Here is a 13,111-nt window from a genome sequence, read left to right as displayed (position 1 = left end):
TACAGGTAAAGTGCAAGATTTTCGCAAAGCTTTGAGCTCCAGAATGCTGTGTTTTGGCCTGTTTATCAATAATTCATTTAAGCACCCAGAATGGTGTTTTTAATGTTTTTACCTTGTTATAGTTAAGCAAGACACATCGAAATGCAGATTTCCAGGGATATTTATCAATAATTCAATATGATGCCTGAAATGTAGTTTTAATGATAGTTTTTAGGGTTTTAACCTGGGTATTTGCTAGATGACATTGGTATAAGTAATGTGTGTCATTTTGGTGTTTTGGGCCTATTTATCAATAATTCTGTTTAGTTCTCAGAAAGAACTTTTAAAAGGTAGGTTTATGAGGTTTTTACTTCATGACATCGTAGATCACATTTGTATAAGTAATGTGCGTCATTTCAGCTGATCTTAAGAATTACAGAACCCAGTATTGCAGGCTGATTTATCAGGAATTCCATTTAATACTCAAAATGCTATATAAATGGTAGGTTTTTCATTTTTTTTTTTAACATTTGGATATTGTCTATATCTTATATACGTAAATTGTATAACTTTTACTAATAAAAAAATCATTCATTTTACTTATGAAACCAAGATATAGGATATCCTAAGGTAAAACCTTAAAAACCTATCATTTACGCTGTGTTTTGGAAGTTACAATGAAGTTATTGATAGACCAGCCCGCAACACCAGGTTCTGTGAGTCTTTGCTCAGCTAATATTACATAAATTACTTACACCAATGTGATCAAGGATGTCTAGAACCTAAAGCCTCAAAAATCTTCCTTTAAAACTTCTATCTGGGTGCTAAATGGAATTACTGATAAATAGGCCCACAAAACTGGGTTCTGGTGTTTTGGGTTTATATTTGACCAATATGACACATATCATTAATACCAACGTCATCTAGCAAATCCTCATGAAAGAACTAGAAACCTATCTTTAAAACAACATTTTGGCATTGAATCTATTATTTTTTTTATTATTATACTTTGACGCTGTCTCCCGCGTTAGCAAGGTAGCGCAAGAAAACAGACGAAAGAATGGCCCAACCCACCCACATACACATTTATATAAATACACGCACATATATACATTTTTTTTTTGTTTTTTTTTGCCGCTGTCTCCCGCGTTTGTGAGGTAGCGCAAGGAAACAGACGAAAGAAATGGCCCAACCCACCCCCATACACATGTATATACATACGTCCACACACGCAAAATATACATACCTACACAGCTTTCCATGGTTTACCCCAGACACTTAACATGCCCCGATTCAATCCACTGACAGCACGTCAACCCCGGTATACCACATCGCTCCAATTCACTCTATTCCTTGCCCTCCTTTCACCCTCCTGCATGTTCAGGCCCCGATCACACAAAATCTTTTTCACTCCATCTTTCCACCTCCAATTTGGTCTCCCTCTTCTCCTCGTTCCCTCCACCTCCGACACATATATCCTCTTAGTCAATCTTTCCTCACTCATTCTCTCCATGTGCCCAAACCATTTCAAAACACCCTCTTCTGCTCTCTCAACCACGCTCTTTTTATTTCCACACATCTCTCTTACCCTTACGTTACTTACTCGATCAAACCACCTCACACCACACATTGTCCTCAAACATCTCATTTCCAGCACATCCATCCTCCTGCGCACAACTATATCCATAGCCCACGCCTCGCAACCATACAACATTGTTGGCACCACTATTCCTTCAAACATACTCATTTTTGCTTTCCGAGATAATGTTCTCGACTTCCACACATTCTTCAAGGCTCCCAGAATTTTCGCCCCCTCCCCCACCCTATGATCCACTTCCGCTTCCATGGTTCCATCCGCTGCCAGATCCACTCCCAGATATCTAAAACACTTCACTTCCTCCAGTTTTTCTCCATTCAAACTCACCTTCCAATTGACTTGACCCTCAACCCTACTGTACCTAATAACCTTGCTCTTATTCACATTTACTCTTAACTTTCTTCTTTCACACACTTTACCGAACTCAGTCACCAGCTTCTGCAGTTTCTCACATGAATCAGCCACCAGCGCTGTATCATCAGCGAACAACAACTGACTCACTTCCCAAGCTCTCTCATCCCCAACAGACTTCATACTTGCCCATCTTTCCAAAACTCTTGCATTCACCTCCCTAACAACCCCATCCATACACAAATTAAACAACCATGGAGACATCACACACCCCTGCCGCAAACCTACATTCACTGAGAACCAATCACTTTCCTCTCTTCCTACACGTACACATGCCTTACATCCTCGATAAAAACTTTTCACTGCTTCTAACAACTTGCCTCCCACACCATATATTCTTAATACCTTCCACAGAGCATCTCTATCAACTCTATCATATGCCTTCTCCAGATCCATAAATGCTACATACAAATCCATTTGCTTTTCTAAGTATTTCTCACATACATTCTTCAAAGCAAACACCTGATCCACACATACTCTACCACTTCTGAAACCACACTGCTCTTCCCCAATCTGATGCTCTGTACATGCTTTCACCCTCTCAATCAATACCCTCCCATATAATTTACCAGGAATACTCAACAAACTTATACCTCTGTAATTTGAGCACTCACTCTTATCCCCTTTGCCTTTGTACAATGGCACTATGCACGCATTCCGCCAATCCTCAGGCACCTCACCGTGACTCATACATACATTAAATAACCTTACCAACCAGTCAACAATACAGTCACCCCCTTTTTTAATAAATTCCACTGCAATACCATCCAAACCTGCTGCCTTGCCGGCTTTCATCTTCCGCAAAGCTTTTACTACCTCTTCTCTGTTTACCAAATCATTTTCCCTAACCCTCTCACTTTGCACACCACCTCGACCAAAACACCCTATATCTGCCACTCTATCATCAAACACATTCAACAAACCTTCAAAATACTCACTCCATCTTCTCACATCACCACTACTTGTTATCACCTCCCCATTTGCGCCCTTCACTGAAGTTCCCATTTGCTCCCTTGTCTTACGCACTTTATTTACCTCCTTCCAGAACATCTTTTTATTCTCCCTAAAATTTAATGATACTCTCTCACCCCAACTCTCATTTGCCCTTGAATCTAATTAGTGATAAATTAGCCTGGGGAAACCAGGTCTCAACATGCCTAGCTTAACTAAAACAAGACATTACTTTTATTGTTCTAGGTTATGATATGGAAAAACCCTGAAAATTTACCTTTAAAAAATAACATTTTGGGCGCTCAAATAGATCATTGATAAATAGGCCAAAAACACCACTTTCTGGAGTTTGGATATTAATGAAAATCAAACAATTTACTTAAAAGACCCAGATAAATGATATCCAGATAAAATCCTTAAAAAGCTTACTTTAACACTGTTCTGGACTTTAAACTGAATTAATGATAAATCAGCCTTAAGTTCTGGGTTCTGAAAGCCCTTGATTAGCTAAAATGACTTACATTAGTTCTACTAAAGAGAACTAGGATTTCAAAATGTAAAGGCCTTTAATTAAAACCTACTCTTAAAATTCTGTTCTGGGTGCTAAATGGGCCTGAAACATCGAGTTCCATATGGCTTACCTTAACCAAAATGACATGCTATTTTATACCATAGATCTAGCATATGATTAGGTAAAAGCCCTAATGAGCGAATAAATCAGCCTAAAAAAACCAAGTTTTGTGATACCTAGCTTGCATGCATGTGATCTAGAATACCGTAAGGTAAGAACCTTAAAAATACAACTTTATCATGTCGTTTTGGGTGCTAAATTGAATCACTGATAATAAGCCAGACTCTGCTTTTCAGAGTTCAGAGCTTAAAGAAAATCGAATTACTTATAAGAACCAAATGCATAATGTATTAAGGTAAATATCTTAAAAGCCTATCTTTAACTCCATGCTCTTTGTGTTAAATACAATAATAGATAAATAACCCTGGAACTCTGGGTTCCATAATCCCTAACTCAGCAAGAATGACATTATTCATACCAATTTGATCAAAGATGTCACAAGGTAAAGACCTCAAAAACCTATCTTGAAAACTCCGTCCTGGCTCCTAAATCGTATCATTCATGAATATGGCTAGAACACCATGTTCCCAAGCAAAGAGCTTTACAAAAATCATACTCTTTACAAAACCAATATATAGAATATCCTAAGGTAAAAAATCTTAAGAATCTACCATTAACACTGCGTTCTGGTCATTAAATGGAATTACTGATAAATCAGCGAGCAACATCGGGTTCTATAAGTCTTACCTTGTCTAAAATGACACGCATTGCTAATACCAATTTGATCTTGAACTTTATGAAGTAGAAACATCAAAAACCTACTTTTAAAACTTCTTTCTTGATGCTACATGGAATTAGTGATGAGTAGGCCAAAAAAAAAAAAGTTTCAAATTCTCATCTTCAAAATGATGTATATTACTGATAACAATGAAATCTAACAAATCCTCGAGATAAAACCTTAAGAATATATCCTTAAAATCCCATTTTTGGGCGTTAAATTGAATCACTAATAAAATAGCCTGGAAAACCCGGTTTTCTTATGCCTAACTTACCTATAATAACAGATAACTTTTATGACTGTCTAGAATATCGTAAAGTTAAAACCCAAAATATACCTCTAAATTCCTGTTCAGGGTGCTTAATTGATTTATTGGTAAAAAAGCCAAAAACACTAGATTTTAGACCTCAGTGCCTGATGAAAATCGTACACTGTACTAATAAGAACCAGATAAAAGATATCTTCAGATAAAAACCTTAAACCTACCTTTAACACTATCTTCTGGGTGTTAAACTTAATTTCTAAACCTAAATACTCCACAAAAACTATTATATACTGGAACTCGAACGAATAAATCCAGTATATCTTGCAATCAATGGAGCGGGGGTCTGGAAATCCTCCTCGCTTGTTTTTTTTTTTTTAATTTTCCAAAAGAAGGAACAGAGAAGGGGGCTAGGTGAGGATATTCCCTCAGAGGCCCAGTCCTTTGTTCTTAACGCTAAATTGCTAATGCGGGAAATGGCGAATAGTTTGAAAGAAAAAAGAAATATTGCAATCAAGAGAAAAAACTCAAAACGGTCAATTTTTACACCACTACGGATCTATGTTATCTTAGATATGTCATAGCAATAATTACTTAATTAGGTGATATACTTAAATTAGTGACACTTTAGTTCCTCGGCGTTTTGCACAATTCTCCAAAACTAACACTTAAATAAAAGGCCACTGAACCTCTTGTTTAAATACTAGGGACCATAATATGTCATAAAAGACCACTGAACCTCTTGTTTAAATACTAGGGACCATAATACGTCGTAAAAGGCCACTGAACCTCTTGTTTAAACACTAGGGACCATAATACGTCCACCAGTTATTACTCGCACTCCACACCTGAGCTGTGTAGTTAGCACTACCCTCACACCATCAGTAATGTTGCACTTATACCTTAGAATAACAGCAACCCGAAACTCACCATGCTGTGGACGCCCTAGGGAACGTCACTGCCCTTAGCTGCACGTATTCAGTGATAGGACCAGGTTCCCGACATCTTCCAACAGTCCAGTCCAACATCCACGAAATTAAGGACGCCCCACCCACCTCCACACCAGCCGTCAACCAGACCTGTCAAAAGTTAAATTCTCGATATATTCCAATTACTACTACGGCCTACACACACTCCAAACTATCTACAGAGTTCCACTTACATACCCGCCTAGTACCCCATCCCATGTCACGATCACATACCTGTTTATTTATTGTTTTTTTTTCCTCTTGGTCTCTGTTATTCGGGCACCTAGTCTTTAAAAATGGCCGGCCTCTCCGTCCCCTACACCAGCGCCACCTACACCGAAGCGCGCCAAATTTGAATCCCTCACTCGCGCTCATTTTGAGCACCAAGTTCTATTATTTGATAAATAGGCCAAGGACACCACTTTCCAGAGCTCAGAGATTAAAGGAAATCATACACTTTACTTATAAGAACCAAATATACTATTTCCTCTGATGAAAACCTAAAATATTTACCTTTAATTACTGACAAATCTGCCCGGAAATCCTGGTTCCGTAAGTTCTAGCCTGTTTAGAATGACGCATATTATTGATACTATGTTATCAAGGATGTTATATGGTTAAAAAAAATGTCGAAAACCTATCTATAAAACTCTGATTTGGGTGCTAAATTTAATCACTTGATAAATAGGCCCATAACACCGAGTTTTTGAGCTCAGACCTTAACGAAAATCACACTTTACCTATAAAACCAAGATATAGGATATCCTACGATAAAAAAGACTAAAAAAAACTACTAATAACAGTGTGATCTGGGCGTTGAATGAAATTGCTAATACACCAGCCTGCAACACTGGGTTCCGTAGGTCTGAGCTCAATCAAAGTGACATTTATACCAAAGTGATCTAGGATGTCATTAAGAAAAAAACAATTCAAAAACTTACCTTTTAAACTTCCTTCTGGGCGCTAAATGGATATTTTTAAGGTTATACGTGACGATATCCTACATCACATTCATGTAATATGTTAGTATAGTTAAGCTATGCACTTTGATACCCAGTTTTCAAGGTTGATTTTTTAGCAATTCAATTTAGCACCCAAAGTGGAGTTTTCAGTGTAGTTTTTTTACGCTTTTTACCACAGGATTTGCAAGATCACACTGGTGTATGTAATACAAGTCATTTTGGCCAAGGTAAGACATCTGAAACCCGATGTTTCAGACCTATCTATCATGTCCAGAACGGAGTTTTAGAAGAAGATTCTTGTGTTTTACATAATGACACTCTAGATCACTTTGATATAAGGAATATGTGTCATTTTCAGCAAGCTAAGGCAAACGGAATCCAGTGTTTTAAAGTGATATGTCAATACTTCCAATTAATGCATAGAACATTAGTGTTGTAGGGAGGTTTACAAGGGTTTTGTACCCTATAACTGGTTCCTATAAGGAATCTGCATGATTTTTGCGAAGCTCTGACCAACAAAAGGCGGTGTGCTCTGGGCCTATTAAATCAATACTTACATGCAGTGTTCATAACAGAGTCTTAAAGGTAATTCTCTAATATTTCTACCCTACATCACACTCGTATACGTAATGTGTGTCATTTTATTCTTAAGGAACCCCAAAATCCGGTGCTCCAAGCTGATTCATTAATAATTCTAGTGCCAAAAATCGTGTTTTAAATGTATGTTTTCTAGGTTTTTACTTTAAGGCAAAAGTTTTAAATGTTTTTACTTTATGATAATCTAGTTCACGCTCCTTTAAGGATACCGTTTCGTTTTGACTAAGACATAAGACATCCAAAACTCGGTGTCCAGATCCTATTCATCAGTAATCCTATCATTTTACCTAAGGTAGGACCTACAGAATTCGGTGATTGAACATTATAACTCCTGACCCGAGCCTTCACCACCTTGCCTTCAAATACTGAAATGTTTGGTGAATTCAGGAAAATGGCAAGTTTATAATATCTGATATTGCTGGTAATTACATTTATTGTAAAAGGAAAAAAAAAGTGCGTATAATTATTAAGTTACTGTTAAAGAAATACCCGTTTTCTTTGTATACCTGGTGATATATGAGAATGGGATTTCACCGTATACTTTCCTATAAAGCATTAACGTTCTCTCAACACCTCTCTTTCTGTATTCCAGTGACAGAAGAAAACAAAAACTTACCATAAGCTTTTCTACAAAGCATAACATCCTCTCAACATCTCTCTTTCTCTTTGTATTCCGGTGATTATAACATCCTCTCAACATCTCTCTTTCTCTTTGTATTCCGGTGATAGAAAATAAAACACGAACTTACCATAAGCTTTTCTACAAAGCATAACATCCTCTCAACATCTCTCTTTCTCTTTGTATTCCGGTGATAGAAAATAAAACACGAACTTACCGTAAGCTTTTCTACAGAGCATAACATCCTCTCAACATCTCTCTTTCTCTTTGTATTCCGGTGATAGAAAATAAAACACGAACTTACCGTAAGCTTTTCTACAAAGCATAACATCCTCTCAACATCTCTCTTTCTCTTTGTATTCCGGTGATAGAAAATAAAACACGAACTTACCGTAAGCTTTTCTACAAAGCATAACATCCTCTCAACATCTCTCTTTCTCTTTGTATTCCGGTGATAGAAAATAAAACACGAACTTACCGTAAGCTTTTCTACAAAGCATAACATCCTCTCAACATCTCTCTTTCTCTTTGTATTCCGGTGATAGAAAATAAAACACGAACTTACCGTAAGCTTTTCTACAAAGCATAACATCCTCTCAACATCTCTCTTTCTCTTTGTATTCCGGTGATAGAAAATAAAACACGAACTTACCGTAAGCTTTTCTACAAAGCATAACATCCTCTCAACATCTCTCTTTCTCTTTGTATTCCGGTGATAGAAAATAAAACACGAACTTACCGTAAGCTTTTCTACAAAGCATAACATCCTCTCAACATCTCTCTTTCTCTTTGTATTCCGGTGATAGAAAATAAAACACGAACTTACCGTAAGCTTTTCTACAAAGCATAACATCCTCTCAACATCTCTCTTTCTCTTTGTATTCCGGTGATAGAAAATAAAACACGAACTTACCGTAAGCTTTTCTACAAAGCATAACATCCTCTCAACATCTCTCTTTCTCTTTGTATTCCGGTGATAGAAAATAAAACACGAACTTACCGTAAGCTTTTCTACAAAGCATAACATCCTCTCAACATCTCTCTTTCTCTTTGTATTCCGGTGATAGAAAATAAAACACGAACTTACCGTAAGCTTTTCTACAAAGCATAACATCCTCTCAACATCTCTCTTTCTCTTTGTATTCCGGTGATAGAAAATAAAACACGAACTTACCGTAAGCTTTTCTACAAAGCATAACATCCTCTCAACATCTCTCTTTCTCTTTGTATTCCGGTGATAGAAAATAAAACACGAACTTACCGTAAGCTTTTCTACAAAGCATAACATCCTCTCAACATCTCTCTTTCTCTTTGTATTCCGGTGATAGAAAATAAAACACGAACTTACCGTAAGCTTTTCTACAAAGCATAACATCCTCTCAACATCTCTCTTTCTCTTTGTATTCCGGTGATAGAAAATAAAACACGAACTTACCGTAAGCTTTTCTACAAAGCATAACATCCTCTCAACATCTCTCTTTCTCTTTGTATTCCGGTGATAGAAAATAAAACACGAACTTACCGTAAGCTTTTCTACAAAGCATAACATCCTCTCAACATCTCTCTTTCTCTTTGTATTCCGGTGATAGAAAATAAAACACGAACTTACCGTAAGCTTTTCTACAAAGCATAACATCCTCTCAACATCTCTCTTTCTCTTTGTATTCCGGTGATAGAAAATAAAACACGAACTTACCGTAAGCTTTTCTACAAAGCATAACATCCTCTCAACATCTCTCTTTCTCTTTGTATTCCGGTGATAGAAAATAAAACACGAACTTACCGTAAGCTTTTCTACAAAGCATAACATCCTCTCAACATCTCTCTTTCTCTTTGTATTCCGGTGATAGAAAATAAAACACGAACTTACCATAAGCTTTTCTACAAAGCATAACATCCTCTCAACATCTCTCTTTCTCTTTGTATTCCGGTGATAGAAAATAAAACACGAACTTACCGTAAGCTTTTCTACAGAGCATAACATCCTCTCAACATCTCTCTTTCTCTTTGTATTCCGGTGATAGAAAATAAAACACGAACTTACCGTAAGCTTTTCTACAGAGCATAATATACTTACAACACCTCTCCTTCTCTCCTTGTAACCAATGTGAGACAAGCAGCCACACTTTCCCCTCCCATATACTCCCCTGGTCACCCATCCCTGTCGCCAAACGGATAGAAAACATTTCCCAGCTCTTGCTTTCCAAAAACGTAAACAATAATAGAATGGCAGTATCTTCCCCGTGTACTACAATATTTTTTTTTCTCTCTCTCTTTTTCTTCCTACAGTTAAGCCTGAGTGAGTAGCGGGTATAGAGCTAGGTGCCTTTCGTTTCGCCATCCTCTATCTACCACTCTATTTAGAATATCTACACGGGTAATCTCGTTATGCACCACCAGGTCACCTGTTACTTGACCTTTCCATGTACACCCATACACTCCTCTGACTGCCTCCTCCATACAGATCCCTGACATCACTCTTTATATATTCCCCCACTTTCCTTGCCTCTCCTCCCATACACTCAACTAGCCTCGTATCCCATACACTCCCATCTTACACACCCTCTAGCTCTCCTCCCATGCATTCACCTGGTCACCCCAACATACACTACCCAAGTCTTCCCTCCCATGAACTCCCATCCATACACTTGTCCTTCCTCCCCTCCCATACCCTGTCCTGACACTCCTTCCACAGACCTCCCCTCCCATACATTCCCCAGACCCTTCCTCCCATGCACTCCCATTATCCCTCTTATACATATACCTGATCTCCAATCTTATACTCTTTCCTAACTTCTCCACACACACACACACACACACACACACACACACACACACACACACACACACACACACACACACACACACACACACAAACACACACACACACACACACACGCTAGAACTCCCCCCTCTCTCTATCACACACACACACACACACGCTAGAACTCCCCCCTCTCTCTATCACACACACACACACACGCTAGAACTCCCCCCTCTCTCTATCACACACACACACACGCTAGAACCCCCCCCTCTCTCTATCACACACACACACACACACACACGCTAGAACTCCCCCCTCTCTCTATCACACACACACACACACTAGAACTCCCCCTCTCTCTGTCATACACACACACACACACACACACACACACACACACCTCCGCTGTCCCCTCGCACCTGTTGCCATTTCGCCATTTACTCCAGTTTCGTCTGCTCCTCCGTCCACGACTTGAGCCACGAACACTGTCCGACCCCACCTCGCCTTACACGACCCAGCGTGACCCTGATCTGACCTTTGCACGCCTGGGAATGTATAACCCCCCATCCTCTGATGCCGGCGTCAGAGCGACCCCCTCCATCACCCCCATGTAAAAAAAAAAAAAAAAAAATAGAGTTAAAGCTTACCTGCACAAGCTGCATGCAGGGCCGTGTCCTCCGCTCGTGGGGTCAGTAATGGTGTTCAAGGACAGATTTTTCTGCAGGTTTTCAACCATCCTTATGCTGTTCCTGTGGCGGGGGGATTATAAGGATATGTGAGGTTAGGCATTATTCAGAAAGGGGATGTTATTCAAAGGGGAAGTGTTATGCAAGAGTGGAAGTCATTCATTGGGAGGTGTTATTCACTGACATCATTCATCGGGAGGTAGCATTCAACAGTTATGCAAAGGGGTGGCACTGAAGGGGGGGAGAGTGTTTTTCAATAGTTAATTCGCCAGCAGCGATTATATAAGCAGCAGCAGATATCATTCAAAAGTGGGTGTCATTCATCCCCCCAAAAATTCCTCTATGTCAGGTATTAAATCAACATCAGTACTACTTAGTAGCAGGTATTACTCTAAACCAGATATCGTATATTATCATGATGCAAGGCAGATGTTATTCAAACACAGGTGTTTTTTTCTTTTCTATACAAGGCCAGGTATGACTCAAGGGCTGATAATGACGACTATTCAAGGCGAGTTGCGAAGTTATTACTCGGGAGGAAGGTATCACTCAGGTACTGCTCAAGGGCGAGTAATACTGGAGGAGGGATATTCTGTAAAGCCTAGCATGATTTAAAGGAAAGGTCTCACGCAGGAGGCATGTGTGTGTGTGTGTGTGTGTGTGTGTGTGTGTGTGTGTGTGTGTGTGGTGGAGGGGGGAACATAAGTCTGCTCCACAAGGAATGCCTTTCGTAACGCCTCTCTGCCAATCAACCCATTACCATACCTAGTTCCCCCACTGTGCTGACAGCGTCACAATGAGGCCTTAAGACGAACCCTGGTTAACGAGGGGATGACGAAGGTCTACAAACTGAGGCAAGAGGGAGAGGGAGGTAGAAAGCCCACAACTGATGTAGCAGGTGATGTAGACCTCTCCCTCTCTATAAGTCGAACTACGTAACACACTAAGCAGCAGTTTCCAGAGAACCTGGGATTAGTTGTCTAGCGAACAAGGAGCACACCCCACCCTCCCCACACACACGTGATGGCTCCTCACAAGTATAAACTCCCTTCCCGTAACACACACATAGGTAATCACACACACACACACACACACACACACACACACACACACACACACACACACAAATTCCTAAATCATATATTGAGTTGAAATACCTTGGAAAGAGGCCTGGTGTCACGAGGACATTATTTCTAAAGGCTCCTGCAAACCAAAGGCTGAGCTACTTCCAGGAGCAGGGAAATGTGAACTCCTTTGGACTGAGAAGTTCCCTTGAAGAGACAGTTAGTTCCTCCGGTGATACAGCCTCGCTGAAGGCCTTCTTCTCATTGCGTACCGTCTTCATCGTAGGCCAGGTGTTACTCAAGAGCGAGGTGTTCTCAAGGAGAGATGTTACCTAAGGGATGTAAATATTTCTCACGGGCAGGTATCGCTTACGAGGAGCTCTTTCTCAAGGGCAGAGATATCATCTAAGGCCAAGTACGACTGAAAATAAGGTTATATTCAAGGGTGAATATAACTGAAAGGCAGGTATGACTCAAGGGCAAAGGCTGGTGGTACGAGGGTAGTTTTTATCAATCAAGGGCACTAGATAACATTCTTTATCACTTACTATTCTAGAGCAGCTCTATCTCTAAACCATCTTTCCCCCCCATCTATCTGGTTTATCTTTAAACCATCTTTTTCTCCCCCAATCTATCTGGTGTGCCTATGGATATTTCAACAGCAGGCATGTTCCTTTGATCTCACCTCTGGCCTCCTAAGCTTAATCCAAACAATAGGAGGAGGTAAAAGTCCACTTTTCTTCCGTGTAAAAAAGATGAAAATGTGTGGCCAGTTCTTACACCTGATTCACATGCCTGCATCAGCCTTGGAAGAGACGTGACCCCGCCCGTGTGTGATTGGCTTACGATCGAATTACCTCTCATGCTCTTGTTTTCCCGAGGAGGGGCGTGACCTTGAC

General features: G+C 39.7%; 1 long non-coding RNA gene across 10 annotated transcripts in view; it reads right to left on the bottom strand.

The window, feature by feature from the left end:
• The window catches only part of LOC139760281 (uncharacterized), an 85,884-nt gene that overhangs the window by 8,998 nt on the left and 63,775 nt on the right, over positions 1–13,111 (bottom strand). For 7 of the 10 annotated variants that reach the window (XR_011715292.1, XR_011715293.1, XR_011715296.1 and 4 more), the window contains 2 exons: positions 11,110–11,211; positions 5,480–5,628 (listed from right to left, as the gene is read on the bottom strand). This is a non-coding gene — a long non-coding RNA (uncharacterized lncRNA). Of the gene's footprint in view, positions 1–5,479; positions 5,629–5,751; positions 5,863–11,109; positions 11,212–12,305; positions 12,545–13,111 lie in introns of those variants that run through there. The other 3 variants (XR_011715298.1, XR_011715291.1, XR_011715299.1) reach the window with 2 other exon arrangements.

This window comes from Panulirus ornatus, chromosome 36, assembly GCF_036320965.1.
Source record: "Panulirus ornatus isolate Po-2019 chromosome 36, ASM3632096v1, whole genome shotgun sequence".
Classification (NCBI taxonomy): Eukaryota; Metazoa; Arthropoda; class Malacostraca; order Decapoda; family Palinuridae; genus Panulirus; species Panulirus ornatus.
This window is presented reverse-complemented; position numbering and strand designations above follow the sequence as displayed.